We start from the raw sequence: 25377 nt of genomic DNA, 5'->3' as shown, positions 1-25377 counted from the left end.
ATCTTTCCAATTCTAAATTGTAATGCATTTCCCAGACTGCTGTGGCATGGATATGGTTTGTCCTCCAGGGACTCATTTGCTGAGGTTGGGTATACAGTGTGGTGTGTTAAGGTTGTAGAACCTTTAAGGGAACAGGCCTAAAGGAAGGTAATTAGGTCAAGGGCACCACTCTCGTGTCTTAAATAATTGGGTTATTTTAAGGGAGTCCTGATTCCTTACCTGAACCCTTCCTATCCATGTAGCACTCACCCCTTTTACATATAATTCTGCCTTGGTCACACACAAAACCATCATCAAAGCCAACTAGATGCCAGTGTCATTCCCACAAGCCTATGTACTGAACAAACCTCTTTTCTTTATAAAGTACCTAACCTCTGGAGTTTTGTTATAGCCAACTAAAATGCTAAACACTAAAACTTCACTGTGTCTTAGCTGAGATAAAGACTCTCTCCTGGGCTGTAGAGATTGATCAGTCAGCAAAATGTTTGCTTTGCAACCCTGAGGACCTGCGTTGAATCTCCATAACCCATGTCTAAAGTCCTGCATGATGCATGCCAGGGAGGCGAAGGGCTAAGGTTCACTGGCCAGTCAGCCTAGCCTTCTTGGTGAGATCAAGGCCAGGGAGAGACCCTGTCTCAAAACAACTCCTGAGGACCACCACTCAAGGTTGTCCTCTGACCTCTCACACAAGCACACACACCCACTTACACATGTGCACTTTCAAATACACAACTACACACACACACACACACACACACACACACACACACACACACACAAAGACTCTCTGCTCTGAATAACACTTCTACTCCCAATACTTTCCAGCTTTTTAAAGATTTATTTCCTGATTTGCCCCCAGTTTCTGTTAGTTTTTAAAATATGGAAATCAAACACTACAACTGCCCTGGCTTAACTTGGCATCTCATGAGAGTTTGGGACTTTATTTTCTTTCCTTTTTTAATTTATTGTTTTATTTTATGTTTTTGGTTGTGAACCTACCCTGTAATGGCTGAGCCATCTCTCCAGCCCGGTTTTATTTTATATGTATGATTGTTTTGTCTATATGTATGTCAGTATACCACTTGCATTCTTGGTGCCCAAAGACACCAGAAGAAGGCATCAGATGCTCTCAGACTGGAGTTACAGACAGCTGTGAGCTGCCATGTGGATGCTGGGAATCAAACCCAGGTCCTGTGAAAGAGCAGCCAGTACTCTTCACCACTGAGTCATCTCTCTCCAGCCCCAGAACTTTTATTTTCTTTTGTCTGTTTGTTAGGGTTGGGGGACTAAATGGGAGAGAGAAGAGGAAATCCAATATTCTGAACTTAATGTGAAATCCATCCCTCTCCCTCCAGTAACCCCAGAACTTGTCCACTGCTGTTCATTTTCTGAATTATAACCTCACTAAACCCAGGCTTCTCTGTCAGGCACCTGCAGAGCAGTTTGCCCTCTGCACAGACCTCACCAGAAGCCCAGCAAATTTCTTTGCCAATCAGCCTTGCTAAAGGCTGCCAGTTGCTGATCACGTAAAGTCCACAAGCAAATGGCGGATCTAACAGTGACAACTCCCTGGCAATACCACCTGATCTCATTCATTCTTTTAACAAACATGTACTGACTGCTGTGGGAGAGGAGGCTCCACCATCTTTGTTCCTGTTCGCTTGGTCTTCATCTCTTCCAAAGAAAGAAAACTCCTCATCTTGACTGATGACGACACTCAGTGAAGTGGGCAGAATGTTCTTACTTTTGCTCCAAGAGTCAAGACCCCTTTCCTTCCTGCCTCAGACCCAGGTAGCTACTGGTGCTAGAGAGGTGTGTCACTCACTCGTATTAGCCATTCTCTGCTATTCTGAGGATTGCCTGGGAAATGTTACCAGGGCTTTGTTGTGGAATATTAATTTAAGATGTGTTACATTTGCTTATGCTGTGGAATATTTTTTTAATGATGCAAAGATGTATTGCATTATTTCATGTTGCATTTGTTTAACACTGTGAAGCTGTGTTACTTTGCCTACCTGAAACACCTGATTGGTCTAATAAAGAGCTGAATGGCAAATAACCAGGCAGGAGGATAGGTGGGGCTGGCAGGCAGAGAGAATAAATAGGAGAAGAAATCTGGGAGGAAAAGATTAAGGAAAGAGAAAAGGAGGAGAAGAGAGGACACTGGGGGCCAGCCACCCAGCCACACAGTAAGCCATAGAGTAAGAAGTAAAGAAAGGTTTATAGAAATAGAAAACAGTCAAAGCCTAGAGGCAAAAGGTAGATGGGATAATTTAAGAAAAGCTGGCTAAAAATAAGCCAAGCTAAAGCCAGGCATTCATAAGTAAGAATAAGTCTCCATGTGATTTATTTGGGAGCTATGTGTGGGCCCCCCCAAAGAGTAAAGAAAAAAAACTACAGGGCTTCTCTTGGGATGGGCCATCTTTGTCTGCTCTTCATCTCCACATAGCCATTTCTGAGCATTATGGTAGATTCTAAGATTCGGGCTAGGGGTGATGGGGATGTGAGATACACTTTATCCTTACCTAAGCCATTCTCCCAACCAGTTTTATCAGTCCTAAATCAGCATTACTGGCCACATGCCTGAGTTAGACTTTCAATTCCAACTTAGCTGCTATTCATTATAAATTTAGCTTCCCTGTCAAGATCTTGGGGAGGTAGGGAAGTTAGACAGGATATGATTTGATTATCAAGCCATGGAACCATCACAATAGCCAAAATCACTAGACAAACTCCATTCTCCAAAACTCATTGTTCCTTGTGTCTAGTCCTTGGCACAAAAAGACAAGAAGCCCCTTGAAGGGGCTCATGAGATAGAAGAACATTTTGCCTACTTGCAAGTTAAGATTCCATCATCATTATCTAAAAGAAATTGTGTCTGCTATGAAAGAACATTTGAAATGAATTCTGTGATGTTAAAAAGGGATCTCATTACAGAGCTTTGTAACAATGAGATCAGGGTGACTAAGTAACAGGTTGTGGGAGACTTGTTTTATTCAGATGGGCCTCAGAAAAAAAAAAATGGTTCACCAAAGAAGGGGATAGATTAAATGGGAATAAAGGAAGTGATTCTCCTACAAGCCTGCCACATCCTCACACAGTTCTGGAGAAGGTGAAACTCCCATCTGTGGGTTGACTGGCTTTTCTGTAAAAGTGGCCAAGAGACTGCCCACAGCCAGGGAGCTCTCCCTGCCCACCCCCCCCCCCCACACACACCCCTCAGATTGGATAGTGGGGTTCGTTAGTGTCCATTATGGTCATAAAGGCCAAGTTTCTACTTGAAATGAAGCTGTGAGGGAGAATGACGTGCTGGACATTTAAAGCTGCTTTCTTCATGAGAGTTTTCGTGTCTCATCCTTCATTCTCTTGAACAAGTTTAGGGCAGGTAAAGGGCAGGTTTGCTGTGTAACAAGAATACTGTTTCTGAATCGTTCTCATAAAGTTGGGTCAGCAGTCAGCCACAGTTAGCCTGTACTTCCGTGAGCAGAGAAAATCCCATTACTGGGGTCTCTGCTGGTCACATAAAATGGGCAGGCCACAGTGGGTGGCTCAAACTAAGCAATCCAACTGCAACCTCACAAGATTAAGCTGAGAGAGGAAGGAAGCATCTAGTAAAACGCTGAAGCAGAATTTGAGTGGGATTAAGTTTTAGTTGATAGCAATGATGAGAAAGGGAATAAATGCTTTGTGTAGAATTTTAAACACTCTCTATATACCGTATTTGAAATTTGGGTTTTTGTTCATTCTCTAAATGCTTTAGACAATTTTTAAATATTTTAACATATCTTAAATATGTTAAACATTTTACAGTATTTTAGACAATATTTAAACAATTTTGAATAACAAGGCTGTGTTTTAGATGTGTCTCCTTCAGTTTGTGTGACTTATATCATATACTTCCATTAAAACTCATCAAATGGTAGTCCATTTAAGCTGCAGGACAAAAATGCAATGGAGAAGTATAAGAGACCTGCACTCATTAAGCTCTGATGGGCTGGCAGATGATACCCCCTTTCAGGAATGGTCCGGGGATAATTTTAAGTAAGGAATAGCCTTCCCTAACCACTTTTTCCCCAATTGTCTTGAGTTCAGTTGTAATCCTCTAAAGAGATGCTTGAGGCAAGCCTATCGTGTTGTGTAACTTCCGTGTGATACCACTCTGCCTGAATCAAGTTTCTGCCTCACTGCTGTCACTGATGATTTTCTGTTTATACATCCATTAACTCAAAAAGCCTGTTTTTCTATAATTGGACCTCAGATGCTCGGAATTGGCTTCATCATGGGCCTTGATAGACAGCACTCTTGTCATTGGTCAGTGCCTGGCTGCTTTTATTTAGTTATTTTTAATAAGTTATTAAGAATTCATGAATGCATCATCCAAAAACTAAAAGGACCTCCATCCAGCCATATGCTTCCCTCCATCCCACTCCACCTGCCTGCCTCCTTTCTCCATTCCACATAAGCATCCTTTTGAATCTCAGGTTAATTCCCTCACTGTCCTCTGCATATAGTTTCACATATTAAATATTAATATGTATACACATATTATACATTAGCATTTTAACTTAATTTTGGTATCCTGCTTAAAATAACATTTAGAGAATTACTTTATTATAAGCATGGTATTGTTTAGATTTATCTATGTTGTTGGAACTTGCTGCGGTTTGCTTGTTTGGGGGTTTCTGTGACAATCTGTAGAATGACTATGCTACCATTTAGTCTCTGTGTCCCAGTGTTAGGCATTGGTTTTTGCTAGAGTGAACAATGCTGCTGTGTTATTGCTGCATGTGTATCCTACTGCACATGCCCAGACTTTCTTTTGGGTGTGTGCTAGGAAATAAATTGCTGGTTGGAGAAAGCATGAATCATCTGCTTCTGAACACAGTGCTGAGCTCTTCTTGGTATCAGTTGCATTCTCAACATCAGATGATGTCAGACTCTCCCAAGGTTATTGTATTCCTGGTTGGCAGTGTCAGACATTGCGTTTTTACTTAACTAAATAAACGTATAAAATAGCCTTTTGCTGTGGTTCTGATTTTCCTTTTCCTGGTCACTAATGCTGTTGAACATCCCCTTACATATACACTTGCCGTACAATTGGGGGTTTTGCCTGGTTTTTTGTTCTTTCCACATTTCTACTGGTGTGTGTGTGTGTGTGTGTGTGTGTGTGTGTGTGTGTGTGTGTGTTATTAACTTGAAGGAGTTCTTTACATATTTTAATGTTAATCCTTCATAGTTCTGTATATTCTGAATATCTTTTCAAGTTTAAACTTGCTTTCAATGTTTTTAATATCATTAGATGGTCAATCAATTTAGAGTTGTTACAGGGGGAGGAAGCCCCCAATTTCACTTCTTCTATATAGATAATGGCTAACTTTTTTTTTTTGGTGACTTTTTTCCTTACTGATCTGCCATCACTGATGAATCATGTGGCTCTCTGTTCCTTGCGTCTTCTTGTCTATCCCTGCACCAACCCATAATTTCTTTGTTCCTATTTTTCAGAATATCCTAAATACTTTGGCTCTTCAGCTCTTCCCGTAAAGTTTTAAATCACTCTGTAAAGCACCAGTTTTCAAGTGTTTTGTGTCTATAGGTGAAATCAAAATCTGGAGGTTTTTCAAGATTTTTTTTTAATTCTTCGAGAAGTTCATATGTGTTTACAATGAAATTTAATCGTATAAATCCTCCCTTTCTCACTTCCAATTCCCTCATATCCTCCCAACAGCTCCCCCACAGCTTCTCCTGGCTTTTATTGCCACTGAGTCCCATTAGTGCTGTCCATACGTGCACAGGTGTGGGACCATCCACTGGGGCACAAGAAGCCTGCCAGGATCACAGCCTCAAAGAGGGATTCTTCCTTCCCCAGCAGCTACCTATTGATCACAGACTTCTTCTAAAGAGATCTTATTTGATTGCTCCAGATGTATTATATTTGATCATTAGAATTTTATACACCTGTTTTCTCTTTAGTTTGCTTTATAGTTATATGGAGAAATGTAAATGGCATTGTTCTTATACCAAGCCACCTTATTAAAGTCTCTTATTACTTGTAATAATTTGTAGATAATTTGAATTTTCAGCATAAATTATCACTAACTGCAAACAATGACTTTTTATTACCTCCTTTCCCACTCTCGTGCCTCTGATATCCTCTTCTTACCTTATTGAGCTGTCCAGAGCCAACAGTATAAGTGTTAAAGAGGAGTAACAATAGAAAGCATGTATCCTTTTCCTATTTCTTCCTACTCGAACACACATCTTAGAAGGTCTCTTCAGTTCTATGACTTACTCTAAACACTGCCTGAACTTATCCTGACACATACCTACTGTTGCCAGGATCTATTGATCTTAACATTTAACAAACACCTAAAACCCGACATGTCCACTCATCATCTAGTCTCATCTCTCACCTCATGCCTTCCCTCCTTAATTTTATAACTAGGCATGATACCATCATGCATACAATCCAAATGGGGAAAAGGAATCTTTTTTAATCCTATCTTTCCTACCAAATGCCTTCCTCACCAAGTGTATTCTGGTTCATTACTTTTGTTTAATTCAAACTCCTTTCCAGTGATTCTACCCACTCCCTCCGCTCTCATCTATCTTATTATCTATCATGTGTTCCTAAGCTGTCAACTACATCCAGTCTTGCTTTCTACACTCTCTTCCATGCCCTGCCAGAACAGCCTTCCTGAACCTCAAATCTGTCATACTGTACCTATGTTAAAATCTTCTCATGGTTCTCCAAGATTGAGAGGACAATCATGAGTCTGTTTCCCAAGGGCAAACATCTACAGGTAGGCTTCTTTTGACATGGTCCCCAGGGCACTTCAGCTTTGTCTCCTGTTCTCCCTGCCCTAACTCCATCCCCTGGCCATCATGGGCCTGTGAAGCTCATCTCTCTCTTAGGAAGGCTTTTGAATGTGCTGTCACTCCTCTCCTGTGGCACTTTTCTGTTCCACTGCCTTCGTTCCCGTCTCGACAGGCCTGCTCAGCCTTCAGCACTGGACCTCCAGATGGCCTCCTCTGGGAAGCATTCGCTATGCTGTGTAGTCTTTCCTGTTTTCTCCCACTCCTCGAGAGCAAGAAGAGCCTTCATCATGTGTGGTGGTATTGTGTTCCCCAAAATATTGTGCACGCTAATAAACTTATCTGGGGTCAGAGATGAGAACAGCCACAATATTAAACATAGAGGATAGGCAGTGGTAGCACATGCCTTTAATCCTAGCATTCCAGAGGCAGAAATCCCTCTGGATCTCTGTGACTTCAAGGCCACATTGGAAACAGCCAGGCATGGTGACACATGCCTTTAATCCCAAGAAGTGAGCCTTTAATCCCAGGGAGTGATGGTAGAAGGCAGAAAGATATATAAGGCGTGAGGATCAGAAACTAGAAGCATTTGGCTGGTTAAGCTTTCAGGCTTTTGAGCAGCACAGTTCAGCTGAGATTCATTCTGGATGAGGACTCTGAGGCTTCCAGTCTGAGGAAACAGGACCAGCTGAGAAACTGGCGAGGTGAGGTAGCTGTGCCTTGTTCTGCTTCTCTGATCTTCCAGCATTCACCCCAATACCTGGCTCCAGGTGATTTTATTAATAACACTCTTTAAGATTCATGCTACAATCATGCTTCTGTGTGTAGCCCCAGAGGCCAGAGGGAGACATGGCACGAAGTTAGAGCAGGGTGAATGGTTTAGAAATTTGTAGCAAATCAAGGTCCTATCACTCAGATTTCTGATCTCCATTTGTTGAAAATCCTGTTTTTCAGGATTAGAGAGATGGCTCAGTAGTAAGGACTGGCTGCTCTTTCAGAGGACTGGAGTTCAGTTCCCAGCACCCACCTGGCACCTCATGACTGTAACTGCAGTCCCAGGGAATCTAATGCCCTCTTCTGGCCTCCTCGGACACTAGACACACAAGTGGCACACAGACATACACACAAGTGAAACAAACAAAGTAAAATAAAGCAAAATCCTGTTTTTCAAAGCTCTTATTTATGCCTTCCTAATCTCTCCCCCACACTGCTTTTTTTTTTTTTTTTACAACTCTCCATAGCATATCCCACAAGACTTGGCCTCTTGTCTAGTCTTCTCCATCAGCTGCTTGAAGGCTGGGGTTGTGCCTCATCCATCTTGGTACTCTGACAACTGTATACCAGAGCCTAGCCCAGCACTGATCCCAGCTAGACACCCAGAGTAATAAAAGTCAATTCCCTCCTGGAACCACAGCCAGCAGAGAACATGCTTTGGATTCTTTTGTGAGCAGATAGTGTTCAACAGCCGGCATCTCCACCTGTACATCCTTCAGCCTCCATCTTCACAGCGACCCTTCAGTATGACATCAGAAGTCTCCTGACAACGTCACTCCTCTTATGGAAATCACCACTGGCAAGCCCTCTCCATCTTTCCATTCCATATTCCCAGGTGCACCCGTGTGCTTTCTTGTCTTTATTTGGGGCCTTTTTTTTTTAAGTGAGAAGCCTTGCTATGGCATTTAGTCTAGATTTTCCTCTCTTGAATATCACCCCGCTCCTCCACAGCTGTTTTGAGTATCACACTCTGTCATTTAAATATTAATATTATGGAAACAGAAGAGAAAAAAATGTCTTTCATTAGATATGCAACGTTGAAGGAAATTAAGATTAATAAATGGTGACAAGCTCTAGAGAGGGAATAAAAGTTAAATCGCCTTGGACTGTTTTCAGAAGTTGTTTGAGCAATGAGTATATCTTGTTGAATGCCCTGTAACTGTGATCGTTCTAAAGACCTGATTTCTGAAGACAGATCCGAAGTGATAACTCAAGCCCGGGTTTTCCCCTCAGAGCACGCGTGCTCTGCATGTGCACATGTGGGGAAAGCTTTGAAGGAGAGAAGCTGGGAAGTGTCTACAAATTAGGTCTTCTTGATCAAACCTCAAATAACTACTGTCTAGAGGAAAAGCAAGTTTGAGGCCTAAAAAAAATTTTATTAGTGCTGGGGATTAAATCCAGGGACTTGGGCAAGCCTTCCACCACTGAGATACATCTACATCCTCAAGACCTGTATTTATTTAATATAAATTTTTTGAGAATTTCATACATATGTACTACACTTATATCATTTCCACCCATCCTCCGCCCCTCCAGTTTCCTCCCCACTCCTTTTCAAGTTCATGAAATCTTCTTTAAATATTGTCTTTGTCAGGGTCACCATAGCTGTGATAAAACACCATGACCGAAGCAACCTGGGGAGGAAAGGGTTTATTCGTCTCACGCTTCCACATCCCTGTCCTTCATCAAAGGAAGTCAGGACAGGAACTTCAACAGGGCAGGAACCTGGAAGCAGAAGCTCATGCAGAGCCAAGGAGAGGTGCTGCTGACTGGATTACTCCTCATGGCTTGCCCAGCCTGCTTTCTTACAGAACCCAGGACCACCAGCCCAGGGGTGGCACCACCCACCATCAATCACTAATTAAGAAAATGTCTTACAACCATATATGACAGAGGCATCTTGTCAACTGAGATTCCCTTTCAGATAACTCTAGCTTGTGTCATGTTGACATCAAACTAGCCAGCACGATAATATATTTATTTATTTTATTTATATCCTGATGAATCCATTTAGTTTTGTTCATATGTGTATGTGTATAGGGATGACCACTCGGGATCAGCTAGCTTATCAGGGGGATATTAATTGCTAATAATAATTAGTTGCCTATAATTGTTCATCAAGGGCTGGGACCTTGTGAGATTTTTTTCCCCATCCATGTTGGACCGTCACCTGATGTCACTGTGCAGTTCTTACTTAGGCGACTGTATTTTTGCAATTTCATGGATCCAATGTCCCTGTCATACACAGAAGACATGATCTTGCAGCAGATGTCCCAGTCCTCTGACTCTGATGATCTTTCTGTCCCTGCTTCCATGCTGTTCCCTGAGCCTTGGGTGCAAGGGTTAGTGACAGATGTATCACCTGGGGTGGGAACCCCACACTCAGCTGTCCTTTGCACTTTGACCAGTTGTAGATTTCTGTAATGGTCTCCATCTGCTGCATAAAAGGGCTTCTTTGATGAGAGGTGAGAGTTACACTCATGAGTGGACATCAGGGTAAGTATCCAGAATGCAGTTAGAAATGACAGTGGCTTATGAAACTGGAAGGAAGCCTTAGCTTTTGAAGTAATAAAAGTGTGCACACTTTTCACTCTTCAGCTAGGTAAATGACACTGGCATACCCCTGGTCATAGCTGGACTTGGTTCAGTTAACCTCAGAGGGTGGGGTCCTTCTATGTCCTGTCTAGGATTCTCACAGCTTCTCCTCTGCTAAACTGTCAGTGAACATAGTAGGCAATGTGTCGTGCCCCCCCCCCCCAAATAGCTCCCTGGACCAGCAATGTCAGCACCACCCGAGAACTTGCTAGAAATGGGAATTTTCAAGGTCCAGGCCTAGTCTATGCGCTCAGAAACTAGATGTGACACCTCAGTAGCTCCTGTGCGGCTTTCCAGAAAATTCTGACGCATCTTCAGGTTCGAAACACTTTTAAAACACTGAAGCCAGGGTTCCATTCTCCAAGATTCTGACTGAACAGGCATGGGTGAGGCCACTGTGCTGACAGGTGCTCAAAGTTCCAGATGATTCTAAGCACAACACATTGGGTTAAGAGTTTGCTTCAGGCTGGGCCGTGGTGGTGCACGCCTTTAATCCCAGCACTTGGGAGGCAGAAGCAGGCGGATCTTTGTGAGTTTGAGGCCAGCCTGGTCTACAGAGCGAGATCCAGGAAAGGCACAAAGCTACACAGAAAAATCCTGTCTTGAAAAAAAAAGAAGAAGAAGAAGAGTTTGCTTCAGGCTTCTCTTCCATTTTCCTCCTTCCTTCCTTTCATAATTAGTGTATACTTTTTGTAAAAACTAATACATGTATGCAATATATTATCATTTTCCCTACCTTCTCTTGTTCCCTGTCTTCCTCCCTCTCTCCCCTCCCAAATAGATACCCTCTACTTCCATGGCCCCTTTAAAAAAAGTCTAGATTATACATATAAGAGAAAATATGCAATATTTTTCTTTATGAGTCTGGCTTATGACTTGATATGATTTTGTTCTTTATGACTGAATAACATCCCGTTGTTTAGATATAATACACTTTCTTTATCTACTCATCTGCTGACTGGAATCTAGGCTGATTCCACAACTTGGTTATTCTGACAGTGCACGTGGATATGCCATTATGTCTATGATATACTAACTTGGACGCCTCCACTTGTATACCCAGGAGTGGTAGACTAGAATCACATGGTAACTCTATTTTGTGTTGTTTTAATAACCTCTACACTGATTTCCATAATGGTTCGTCTGGTTTATACCACTATCAACAATGTATAAGGCTTCCGTTTGCCCATATCCTCACCACCATTTGCTGTTGTTTTCTTGATGAGCTCTAGATTCTGATTTCTTACTCTAGGGATAGCAATGACCTCAGAAATAAACACTTGGTTTCCAGTCTTTTCTGGTCTGTCCTTCACCACCCTCAGTCTTCACCCACCATGCAGGGATTTATTCAGACCCAATAGTTCTCAAACTTTAACACAAATGCAAATCACTGCAGCACTTGTTAAAAGTAGTTTGCTGAGCCTTGACACAGACCTGTCTTAAAGGTCTGGAGCAGCCTGAAAATTTGCCTTTGTAACAATTTCCCAGGTGATGGATGCCACAGCTGCTGAGGCTTCTAGCCCATGGTGCTCTAGCCATGCTGTCTCAGTGAGCACAGGAAACTATTATAGCAATGAACTTGGCCTTCCAGGGCCTCCAATTCCTGTTTTGTGGTGTTCCCTACTAGTGACAGAAGCACTGTAGGGTCACAGTTGCAAGTGTGGCTTCAGGGTACTGATTACAGCCTAATGAACACTCTATGCCTTGGTGTCTTATTCATGAAAAGTGGGGTAACACACAACTTCCCTGGTGGGGATTCTGAAAGGATAAGGTAAAACAATGTAGCAGCATGAGTAAAAGTGCCCAGCAAAGGGGATCAAAAGCACTCACAATTAGTAACAAAGTAAAGAGTTATAAGGAATTGTAACAGTCATACTGCAGAGAAAAACAGCTACAATTTACAGTGCTCTCTTTCCTTTGGACAGAATGGCTCAGATCAAAAGCACTCACAATTAGTAACATAGTAAAAAGTTATAAGGAATTGTAACAGTCATACTACAAAGAAAAACAGCTACAATTTACAGTGCTCTCCTTCCTTTGGACAAGAATGTCGTGGTCCCTGCAAACAGACAGATGAAAAGGAAATATACTTTGTTATTCGTATTCAGTCACTTGTCCCTTTTCTCCTCACAGAAATGAGAGAGAGAGAGAGAGAGAGAGAGAGAGAGAGAGAGAGAGAGAGAGAGAGTGTGTGTGTGTGCGTTATTCATGGACCACTGTGAGGCTGATAAAGGATGCTCCCTAGACATGCCCAAGAATCACAGCATCTCCTGGAGGCAAATAAGCACAACCCTAAACAGGTTGAAAGAACCACGGTACAGCCCTCAAGTCCAGTACAATTGAATCAGGAAGCATTAAACTAGTTCATGGTTTGCTGCCACCCTCAAAATAGAAAGCAAATTGTTTATCATGGATTAATAGCTTCCTTTTCAGTTTCTTATTCCGTAATGAACCACTTAGATTTTTTCTAAAATCACCCTGTCCTATAAAATCACAGTGCTTCCACCCATGTTGTGTTCTCTACCTGGGTGCCTTTCCTCCTACTTAAATCCACACTCAAGAAAATTGTGTTTATTTTTAAGATTCACTCAGTCCTTGGAACCTCCTTTGTCTTCTGCCCTCCCCCCACACACGCCCAAGGAGAATTTTGTCATCCTTTCTATGTTTCATCTCTGTGCCATGTAACCCACTCTCATGCTGCTGAGTGCCAAGTCCCACTGACCACTAACAGCCTCCCTCCACCACAGTACTGTGAGTCATGCCAAAGCTGGACCCCACTCTGAGCACAGTGCCGAATCTGTCATAGCTGAGGCTCCATGGCTAAGTAAACCAGCGAAGGACAGACATGGCTAAGTAAACCACTGGAAGACACATCCAGTGGATTGGGAATCTGTGAGCGGAAGCTGATTCCTGGAGGACCATGCAGAACCAGGTCAGATGAGAACCAGGGAGGGAAGGAGCAGTCATGACAGCTGATTGAGATATCAGCATGTGCATGGGCCTTAGAGCCAGTGGCTGTAGATAAGCAACAAAGCCGGGCTGCCTGTACTAGGTAAGTGATAGTTCTCAAAACATTGTGATCTCAGAACTTCTTTAAGCTCTTAAAAATGAATGATAACCCCCCCAAAGTGCTTTTATGTATATGACCTACAATGTTCTCTATTTACTATGTGAAATTGAAATGGAAAAAAAAATTAATTACTGCTTCACTAATTTTAAAACAGTATGGAGCTATTTTAAATAGGATGGTTCCATCATTAAAGTGCTTGCTGCACAAGCATGTGGACCTGAGTTTGGCTCCCCAACATCCACATTAAATACTGGATATGTGCCTCCAACCCCAGCTGGTGTGGGCAGAGACAAGAGGATTCCCAGGGCTGGCTGGCTGGCTGGCTAACCTAGCTTACTTGGTGAGCTCTAGGTCCAATGAGAGACCTTGTCTTGAAAGTTAAGATGAACAGCAATCGAGGAAGACACCCAACACTGACCTCCAGTCTCCACATGCATGTGTACAGATGTACACACACACACATATGTGCACACATACATACTAGTGTATACATATATACACAGATAATAAAATAATAAAACAAAAAGTATTTGAAATAATTACCTTCAAATCCACTTTTATTGAGAGACATCACATTGATTTGTACCTCTACAAGACTTTTCAACACCTGACTTCATAGGAAATGTCCATCTCTGTGCATCTGCTTTTGCAATCAGTCTGCTGTGGTATGACTGAGTCATTATGTCATCTCTGGAAATCTTAATTATCCACTGGTAAATAAATGAGAGTGAAAGGGGAAACAAAGTTCTAGCATGCTTATGAAAATAGTGTTGGAAAAAAGTAGACTCTTGTGAAAATGAGTCGGAGATCCCCAGGGGTGGATCACACTTTGAGAACTGCTGGGTTAGAATATAGGTCATCTGTGGTCACAGAGATAGAAATGACAGTGTCTTGAATAAGGTGAAAGTATATTTCTCTCTTCATGATTTCCAGACGTCAGCAGCACCCCTCAGTCCCATACTTAAGTTATCCTTTCCATTTTATCCTATCATCCTGGTGCACACGGTCCAAAATGACAACATGATCCAAAGCCACCTCTGCATCCTAGACCACCAAAAGGAGAGAGCTCCTCCCTGAGAGGGAAGCTTGGGCAAGCCAGAGCTTACTTCACCAGATCCCCAGAGGCCAGAGGAGCCAGTCCTGGCAAGGAGTAAGACTCACACACAGCAAGGTGTGTCTTCCTGTGTGTAGAAAATAAGAAAAGCGGCAGCTCACGTAATGAGCCACAGACAGGAACTGAGAGCAATCACAATGGAAGCGTATGATATCAAAGGAAAGGTGCCAGACACCAACCAAAGCAAAGTCCTAATGAGGATCAAGGCCAAAACCTCCCAACACAACTCACATGGATGCATAATCCCAATTTCCCCTCTGCAGGGGCTTAGTCCCAGCCACATCTGTGCCAGAGTCTCTCCCCACTGTCCTCATTCTAACCACACTCAGTTCTTCAGCTTGAAGGATCTATCCAAGGATTGCTTGTCCCAGTGTCCGTGTATCTGCTGCTCTGTCTCCTAGAACACTCTTCCCCCACCGCTGTCTGACCTATGCATTCTCACCTGTCGGGGCTGCGGAATAAATGAAGACCAGCCAAAGGAGAACAGAATCCAGTTAGTGTGAGGCTGTTCTAGCAAGGCGGCCACCCACCACTGCTTAGCTCTGGTAGACAGAGGCAGGCAGGGGAGGAAGGAGGCTTTAAAGTGGGGTGAAGGGAAGCTTTGGCTCTGTCTCAAATGGAAACTCTTGTGGAGAGGCTAGCTGAAGGGAATGGACCTCAGGAAGGATGCTATGTGATTGGTTGGGGGGCATGTTTGGTATTCTCTATTTAATGGTAAATTGGGAAAAAATGGGAACGCTTTCAGTTACTAATTGAGTTAATCATTTGAGGCCAGTCATCACAGAGGCTATTTCCAGACTTTCTTCTAGGCTAGTGAGTGGAGATTGTGGGCCAGAGTTCAGTTCTCTATATTGGCCATCTGTATACTCAGTCTCTTGGGTGTTAGTTGCAATATTTTCTCCTAGCAAGCAACTCTCAGACCAGGACAGACCCCCTCCAGCTCCCAGGTGAGGGCAGATCACCTCCAGCTCCCAGGTGAGGGCAGACACCCTCCAGCTCCCAGGTAAGGGCAGACCCCTGCAGCTCCCAGCTGAGGGCAGACCCTGTCAGCTCCTTAGTGCAATGTTCTGCTGTTTTTTGACTAATAAAATGAGTAGCTGTAGGCTTAGTTCTGTATTGTTTCTGCCCACTGAGCCTGTATAGCATTCTAGGAGAGCCACTCACTAGGCAAAATATGGTTCTACTCTAAGCTAGAGACAACAAAGGTGTGAGCTGTTTCAAGTTTAGTCAATTCTCTGCTCACAGGTCCAACCTGTCTAAGATTTGACATCTGCCTCAGGGTGTCATCCTGAGGTCCATTTTCTCCTAAACATGAATCACTGACAGCATCCTACAAAATATTCCACTGGGCCCTGGTGTTGCCCGTTTAGCAAGAAGATTGCTTGTGTTGAAGTTTGAGCATAAACCTGCCAGCTCTAACATATCTTGCTGGTCTGACCCAATGATGACCCATAGTACTCTATGTCTGGGCTGTTTTCTTTTATTTTCCAGCCTCTGAAGATTGTCAGAATTCTGCCTGGCTAAGCAATAAATCCATCTTTTCAGGGATCAATTGTGGTGACTGGCTGCAAAACCTGGAAATCCAATTAACTGTAAAATAATAAAAAAAAAGGAAAAATTCACCAAAGCTGTGGCATAAGTCAGCTCAGAAATGGTCTGGACATTAAAATAAACAAAGAAAAACTTCAACTTCATTTGTCTTTTCTTTTAAAAAAAAAATTCTTGTTATTGATAAATTTAGCCTTGGTTCCAATTTTATCTTAGCCACAATTTGCTCAAATACAGATCTGTTGGGATGGCTAGCACTGCGCTAATTATACCCCACAGGCTCTCTCCAGAGAGAAGCCAACTCGGCTAGGATTACCTTGCTACCATATGTAAAACTTTAGGCCCTCTCTCCCTTCATCTTTTTACACCACATGTGTTCTTAAAGGGACATAAATCTGCTCAAACGTTATGTGGGAAATATGAGTTATTTTGGCTTACTGGGACATTTTAAAAAGGACAGGGTTTTCATCAATTGCATCAGTTGGCTGTGTGGAAGGCCTTATGCCTCACACTGCTACTGAGGTCTGCCAGTCTGGAAGCATCGCAAAAGGAGCCAATGGGCATTGGGCAACTTTCCTGACGTTGAGACTATATCTAGAACCTCAGGTTAGTGAGCTGCACACCCAGCTACAAGTCAGCATCTTGTCAGTGTCTTGGGAAGGACCCAAGAGCCAGGCAACCTAAAGGTGAGAGGGTGAGCCAGAGAAGGTACTAGAGGAAATGTCTACTTTAGCTCCCACCAGTAACTGGACATGTGGGTGTACTAGGGGGATAACAAAGAGGTTGAGAGGCCTTTTCATCTAGGATAGGTTAGGACAGCAGGACAGTAAACAGGACTCACAATCAGGGTCCAGACTGGAGTTAGGGCTCCTCTGGCTTCAATCTTGAACTAGCTTCCTTATATAGAAAATGAGCAACAAAAATAAAAGCTTCCTTCAGATCCCAGTGCCTCCAAGGCCAGGCTTAGCAAACAAAGGGAAATTTTATTATTATTTAAAAGATTCCTGAGGCCAGGAAGATGGTTTGGTGGGTAAAAGACTTTGCCACCCAAGCCTGACAACCTGAGTTCAGAACCCCAGAATGCATATAAAAAATCCAGATGTGGCAGCACTCATCTGTAATCCCAACATGTCTAAGGCAAGATGGGAAACAGAGACTGAAGAACCTCCAGGGACTTACTCCTGAAAGCTGTCCTCTGACCTCCACATGCATTCTATAGCACAGATACACATACATACTACATACATACATACACACATACACACACACACACACACACACACACACACACACAAAGAATGTTCTTGCTTTGGTGACCTACAAACTAGCTCTCCTATTCTTCCTTTCTTCCTGAGATCCTGCCCTGGTTGTCACTGAATTTTCCAAGCCTAGTCATGATCATCACACAGGCAGCAGGAGTTGGTCAGCCGATACCACCATAGGAAATAAGAAAACCAGAAGGTTAGTGTTTCTTGAATTTCTTATCAGGAAAGGGAAATGATGCAATGTTATTTAAAACGATGTAGCAGGAATCTTAAAAAGTTCTCGTTAATAAAATCAAACCCAGGGCCAGTTATTGGGGTGAAATGCTGGATGGTCAGAGAGACAGAACAAGCCACAGCTAATCTCACCTGGCCAACTTCTCAGCTGGTCTTGTTCCCTCAGACTGGAGGCCTCTGAGTCCTCATCCAGAATGGGTCTCAGCTGAACTGCTGCTCAAAAGCCTGAATGCTTAACCAGCCAAAATGATTCTTTGCATTCTATCCCTAAATGTTCCTTGACTAAAAGATGATATCAACAAATATGAGAAGCTCCTCTCAGCCTTCAAAATAGGCCCATGTGGAATGATAAGTTTAAATCACAAATCATCCACTGTGTTATTGATTTGGTTTCTCTTAAAATATTGCTTTGTTTTTGAAATTTATTTTTAGAAGTCTATCTACCCAGAAACAAAGTCCCCACCTGTAGCTGGAATTTTCTCCAGCCCTGCCTGGCCCACAGTCAGGACAATTCTCTCTCATCTGCCAGTCCCGCAGCTGCTCAGACCCAACCAAGTAAACACACAGAGACTTGTATTGCTTACAAACTGTATGGCCATGGCAGGCTTTTTGTTATCTAGTTCTTATATCTTAAATCAATCCATTTCTATTAGTCTATACTTTGCCACGTGGCTCATGGCTTATTGGTACCTTACATCTGGCTTGTCATGGCGGCTGGCAGTATGTCTCCAACTCAGCCTTCCACTTCCCAGAATTCTCCTCTCTCCTTGTCTCGCCTATACTTCCTGCCTGGCTACTGGCCAATCAGTGTTTTATTTATTAACCAATCAGAGCAACACATTTAACATACAGAACATCCCACAGCACTTCCCCCCCTTTTTTTTTTCAAAAAAAGGGTTTAACTTTCACATAGTAAAATTACAGATAACAAAACAATTATCAAGCAAGAATTACAGTTACAATATCTAGTCTATTTATAATATCTAATCTATTTGTATTTGGCAAAATTAAAGAAGATACCCTATATATCTTATATTTGTGAGTCTAAGGTTTCATATCTAACTTATCTTTTATCATAACTAAGGAAAATTATAACTAGTCTTCAACTACATCAAAGACCCCAGAAGGATATACTATTACCTGAGAAATGGGAGAAGGATGCAAGCAACTTTCGGGAGTCTTGTAGGGTAGATAGAGACAGCTGGCAGCCTGGACAGTCACCTAATGTTCCTTTGTAAAGTTGGGGCATCTGTCTTTAGCCCACAGGCCTAGAGTCTCTCAGTCATTTTTCTCTGTATCCTGTAGAATGTCTGGCAGTTTCCTCTGCGAAGCAGGAACCTGAAGGACCATTTTGCCAAGCAAAGTTCAGTGGTCACCTTCCTATGGGTCCTGCATGTCTAGTCCATTAAGCAGTCCAGGCAAGAATAGTTTCTTGCCCAAATGGCTATTTTTGCCAAGAAGATAAACTCTATATAGAATATCTTCAATGCCCATCCTCCTCTCTGAAGTAAATCAGTGCTGTCAGGAGCAGACATGTCTCACTGTCCAGAAAGTCTAAATTTTTAAAGTATTTTAAATGCCATATTCTGTAGGTCTTTGAAGTGTTTGAAGATTACCTATCTATCTGAAATATATCTTATGTATACCTAGAAAACTTAACTAACATGGCTACAAGTTTGACTATCATAGAAGACTATTAATCTGTATTTCTTAATTATCCATTACAATTTAAATGAGTTACATAAACAAAATACCTCCAACAAGAGTAGAAATATACATACAGTATAACAAAATTAAGTTTAAATTTGTATCAATAAACTAAAATCCATAGCATAAAATTTATTCCACACATAAAAAAATATTTTAAACAAGTTGCTCTTTAAAAATAGATTTTAGCTATTGCTCTGACCTCTTGGGCTTTTAACTCTGCAATTGGCTCTGTGTTTCTTATTTAATAAGACTGTTCATCTACACCTACCCAAAAAAACACAAACAAACAAAAAAACATGATACTGGAAAGTATAACCATTGGGGGTGGGATCACTAGTAACTATAGGATCTTTATGATCATAACCTAAGCTTGATGTTACAGAGAACAGAAAACACAGCCTAGTGTATCACCTATTCAAGGAAATTACTAGGAAACAGTCCCAGTGTAACACATAAATAAATTCACTCTGTTAGTCTTCAGTCCAGTAGCCACATTATTTATTCAATCACTTATTCAACAGATAGTTCTTGGTTTGTAAGTCTATTCCAAGCACTTGCATAGCATTATGAAGACAGTGGTGCACACCACAGCCGGAACCTGCCCTCTTTGAGTCTGTAGAAGATGATGCTTGCATCCACAGGTCATGAATACAACGGGCTGATTCCATGGGAGGCAGTAGGTTATTCAGCATAGTGCAGACACACATCTTGTTAACCTATGGCTGTGTCTTTTCATTTTCATCTAGCAGTGTTGGCATCAAGAAGGCAGCAGATGCCTGAGGCTCTTATCTTTCCAATCCCTCTTTCTTCTCCAAGGCAGGTAGTTACAAGTACCAAATAAGTTTCTATTCTCACTGTGGGGTTTTTTGGTTTAAAACTGTTTATTGATCAATAAAAAAAATAGGAAATCACAAAGTCATTGCCTGGGGAAGCTGTACTAGTAATTTTACAGCAGGCTAGATAGTAAGGAAAGATTACAAATGTTAGCAGGCGGGAGACCCAGCTCTTGCAGAAAACAAGTCAATCCTGACCGAAATCCAACCCACATCACTGACCTTGGAGAGCCTGCACAAGGTCAATGCCTGCACAAGGTCAATGCCTACACATGGTCAATGCCTGCACATGGTCAATGCCTACACATGGTCAATGCCTGCACATGGTCAATGCCTACACATGGTCAATGCCTGCACATGGTCAATGCCTGCACATGGTCAATTCCTGCACAAGGTCAATTCCTGCACAAGGTCAATTCCTGCACATGGCCAATGCCTACACATAGTCAATGGCACAATGAGGACATCATAGTGGTTCTGGTACCCATCTGTTTACTAGCTATAGGGAGAAGTGGACAGATATCAGATGTACTTCCCTATGTTTAAAGTAATAAACTGTAAGCAACTGACTTGACTCTTTAAAGAAATGCAAAAGAGGATGTACACAGGATTTAAAATAACATTTTGAAACAGATTTTGAAGTTGGTTTTTAAAATAGGACCATCACTAGGACATACTATTGCCACTGTAACTGTTTATATTAATAACTCTGACTCACCCATTTTTGTATGCTCAGAGACATAGATGTGTGTAGCTGAAGTTTTCCTGGTTACTGAGAATATTCTTTCATTCTTTCAGCCATCCTTTCTTCCATCTGTTCACCAGGACCATTGCGGGTGTGAGCACCCAGAGGACTGTCACTGCCGTTGTCTTTATTTCTAACAATGACCTTAACCTCATGGAAGAACATTCATTCCAATGTACCATTTCCTTCACCCATTCACTTAGCTTTGTTTCCCTTAAACTTCTCTATATCCATCAGCTAGACCTACCTAAAATAACTGGAACAAAGATATCCATTACCCTCTCCAGTCTACATGTACCCTTACCTACTTCCTTTTTCACTATGGCTTTGTTAGGCAATATGTTCTGGTCCTAAATAATCATCCAACCATCTGTTGTGATATAAAGATTACCAAAGATGGACCTAAAGAGAAGACTCTTTAAGAGTAAGAGCACTGGCTACCCTTCCAGAGGACGCAGGTTTGATTCCCAGAAGCCACATGGTGACTCACAACCATCTGTAAGTCCAGTTACAGGGGATCCAATGCTCTCTTCTGACCTCCACAGGCACCAAGCACACACATGGTACACAGACATACATTCAGGCAAAACACCCATATGCATAAAACAAAATATTTTTTAATGTTTAATAAGATTTGCCAAAAATGTCATTGTTGTGTGGCTATAATGTATCTTCACCTGCTTTATGATCTTTTGTAGTCACTGCACTTTATCAGAACTTTAATGATGTGACTCATAGTATTTCCTTCCTGGGTGATGATTGAGAAGCTAATAAACTCAAATCATCCTGGGCACAGCAACAGTAGCAGATCTGTGCTGCTTTATGGGATTCTGATTTTTATTTTTTTTATAACAGCATTGCTTAATGTCTATGTCTCTACAAGTGTGTGTGTGTGTGTGTGTGTGTGTGTGTGTGTGTGTGTGTGTGCGCGCGCTTGTAAGTTTGGAAACCACATCACATGCAGCTAGTCCAGAAAATGACACAGAAATGAAATCAAGAAATCCCAATCACACCGATAAGTCTCACGAGGGGGTCAGCTCCAAGTTCCTGAGGAGCATGTGCTTTGCCTGGAAGCATAACAAGAAAGGCCTGAAGAAGATGCAGGAAACAATGTGAAAGCAATGAGTGAAGGTGCAGAGGTCATCAAGGCCCTTGTGATGACCAAGGCAGTTAAATTCAAAATGCCAAAGGGCCCCAACTGTAAGCTTTGCTGACTTACTTTCACAGCACGGCCCACCCTAACATCGGGAAGCAGTTTCGTAGCTATATGGCCAAGGGTTGCAGGCTCAGACCACCAAAATCCAAGGCCCAAATCAAGACTGAGGCTACAGCTACAGTTCAGTCCCAGGTTCCTGCTCCAGCTCAGGCTCCCAAAGGTACCCAGACCCTGTGAAGGCCCCATAGAAAAGGCTTTTATCTGCCAATGTAAAGACATACAGACTGGTGTGGCACACTCACACACTATTTAGAGATAAGTGGTGTCCTGTGATGTTTCTACAAATAAAGTAGAGGCTGGGGTGGGAGAGACATAAAGTCGTTGAATAGAATGTAAAAGAAAGACCTAGCTACACATTGTCTATGGGAAACACACTTTACTGTTGTTATTTGTTTCTTTTTGGGGGGCCCACCACCCAGCTCCCAAATAAACTCACCACACAGAGGCTTATTCTTAATTATGAATACACAGCCTTACCTGGGCTTGTTTCTTGCCAGCTTTTCTTGACTTATCCCACCTACCTTTTGCCTCTGGGCTTTTCCCATTCTCTTACTTCTGTATCTTACTCTTACTCTGTAGCTTGCTGTGTAGCTGGGTGGCTAGCCCCTGGAGTCCTCCTCCTTCTCTCTCATTCCTAGATCTTCCTCCCAGATTTCTCCTTCTATATATTCTCTCTGCCTGCCAGCCACACCTATCCTTTTTCCTGTCTTGCTATTGGCTGTTCAGTTCTTTATTAGACCATCAGGTGTTTTAGACAGGCACAGTAACACAGCTTCACCAAGTTACACAAATGCAACATAAACAAAAGTAGCACACCTTTAAATAATATTCCCCAACACTTCAGCTTTAAAGAAACATATAGGCTGAAAGAGACGCAAGGGGAAAAGATGTTCCACATAATGGTGACCAGAAGAAAAGTTGGGGTAGCTATACTTACCTCAAGTAAAAAAAAAATTTCAAACCAAAACTATCACAGGAGACAAAGAAGGAACTTCTACAATGATGTATTGTCTATCTTGAATATGTGTCAATTATTATTAGCACCAACAGGGGGCATAAAAACACAAAGCAAGCCTTGATAGAACTGAAGGAAGAATAGACATCAAAATAGTAACAGTAAGGTACTTCAACATCCCACTTTCAATAATGGTTATAACATGCTTTAGAGATCAATTTGGAAAAAAAAAAAGAACCTGAACAGCCCTGCAGACAATGAACTTAACAGATATGTACACATTCCACCAAACAGCAGCAAAATACACATTCTCCTGACTCACTCACTGAACAGACTTCAGGACAGACCACGTATCAGGTCACAAAACAAGTGTTATAGAAGACAGAGCTCATTCCAAGTATCTTTACTGATCACACCAGAGTGAAACTAGAAACCAACAGCCAAAGGAAAACTAGAAATTTTACAAACATGTGTGAATTCAACAACACATTTGAGAACAACCACTGGGTCAAAGGAGAAATAAAAAATGAAATGAGAAAATGTGTGGAGACCAATGAAAATGAAAACACATCATTAAAAACCACAGGTACACCAAGAGCAGTAAGAAGAAGTTTATTGCAATAACTGCCTACACACATGAGCATGTTTACACATACTCTTCCCCCACCCCCTCTCTCTCATACATTGACTCAAGCAACCTAACAATACACTTAAGGAAAAAAAAATTTTAAAGAGAAGAGCAAACTAAGCCTAAAGTTAGCAGGAAAAAAAAAGAAATTATAGACAGAAATTAACAAAACAATAGAAAAAAGAACAGTGAACTTAAAGGTTTTTTGGAAAGATACATAAAATTGACAAATATTCAACTAAACTAAGAGAATCAAATGAAGCCCAGAAAGAAGACATTACACTTGATATAAATAGGATCATAAAAGAATAAGACTATGAACAAATAAATGGCATCAAACTGGATAGCCTAAAAGAAACTCAAGAGAAAAAATAAGTTATAAACTCATTGTATAAGGTCAGCACGACCCTGTTATAAAAGGCTGATGAAGACTACAGCAGACTTCTGGGTAGGTGGCAGATAAGGACTGCCTGTGTATGAGTTGGTAAAAGAGAGAGTCTGAATTTTAAATAAGTAGACTCTATTCCAAAGAGAGAAACAGAGAAAGAGCTTCCACAGAAAGAAATCCACAAAGTTAGAGAATGCTAGAAAGTATCAGAACGAGGAAGAGGGTAGAGCATGATGTAGAGGAGCTTTGGTGGCACAGCTCCCTGAAGGGGAAGAGGAAACAAATTGCTTCTAAGGGGAAAACCAGGCAGTCTTATGCTCAGGACAGGCCCACAACCCTAATGAGTCTCAAATCCAATTTGGGCTTTTGTGAGACAGCGTCTCCTCCAGCACTATATGTCAAGCTCTACGACTCAGAGAACAGATGAGTGTCATCCTGAGAGAAAATCTATTGCCTAAAACTGAAGTATCTCAGAAGCCTAAGATCAGGAAACATTCACAAGTCAGGGAGTCTCAGCTCAGCTTGCCACACCCCCACAGTGAGGGAAGTCCCAGAAAGGCAGTTGTACAGAGCAAGAAATTGAAGAAGAGTAGATGCCACTGTCCCCTGTTGCCACTTCCTGCAGCCATGGTCAACTCCACCATGTTCTTCGACATCTCAGCTGATGGCCAGCCCTGGAGCCGCGTCTCCTTCGAGCTGCTTGCAGAAAAAGTTCCAAAGACAGCAGAAAACTTTTGTGCTCTGAGCACCAGAGAGAAAGAATTTGGATATAGTGGATCCTCCTTTCACAGAATTATTCTAGGATTCATGTGCCAGGGTGGTGATTTCACACACCATAATGGCACTGGCGGCAGGTCCATCTATGAGGAGAAATTGGAGGATGAGAAATTCATCCTGAAGCATACAAGTCCTGGCATCTTGACCATGGAAGATGCTGGACAAACACAAACAGTTCCCAGGTTTTTAGCTGCAATGCCAAAATGGAGTGGCTGGATGGCAAACATGTGGTCTTTGGGAAGGTAAAAGATGGCATGAGCATCATGGAAGCCATGAAGCGTTTTGGATATGGGAATGGCAAGACCAGCAATATCATCACTTCCAACTGTGGACAATTCTAATTCTTTTGACTCATGAGCATCTTACCCATCAGACCATTCTTTATGTAGCTCAGGAGAGTGCCCCCACTCCATCTGCCTGCAATACCCTATCATCTCTACTCTCACCGAAGTGTAGCTAGAGTTTTCTTGCCTTGCCCACAGTCAGGACAAATCTCTGTCACCCACCAGTCCCACAGCTGCTCAGACCCAACCAAGTAAACACAGAGACTTATATTGCTTACAAACTGTATGGCCATGGCAGGCTTCTTGCTAACTGTTCTTATATCTTAAATTAATCCATTTCTATAAATCTATACCTTGCTACATGGCTCGCGGCTTACCAGCATCTTCACATGCTGCTTGTCATGGTGGCGGCTGGCAGTGTCTCCCTC

The 25377-nt window shown here is 42.2% G+C and overlaps 1 pseudogene; it reads left to right on the top strand.

Moving 5' to 3' along the window:
• Positions 1-24515: 24515 nt before the first annotated feature.
• LOC131914467 (peptidyl-prolyl cis-trans isomerase A-like) lies at positions 24516-25006 on the top strand (annotated as a pseudogene).
• The last annotated feature ends 371 nt before the right edge of the window (positions 25007-25377 follow it).

Source organism: Peromyscus eremicus, chromosome 7 (assembly GCF_949786415.1).
Source record: "Peromyscus eremicus chromosome 7, PerEre_H2_v1, whole genome shotgun sequence".
Lineage (NCBI taxonomy): Eukaryota > Metazoa > Chordata > Mammalia > Rodentia > Cricetidae > Peromyscus > Peromyscus eremicus.
This window is presented reverse-complemented; position numbering and strand designations above follow the sequence as displayed.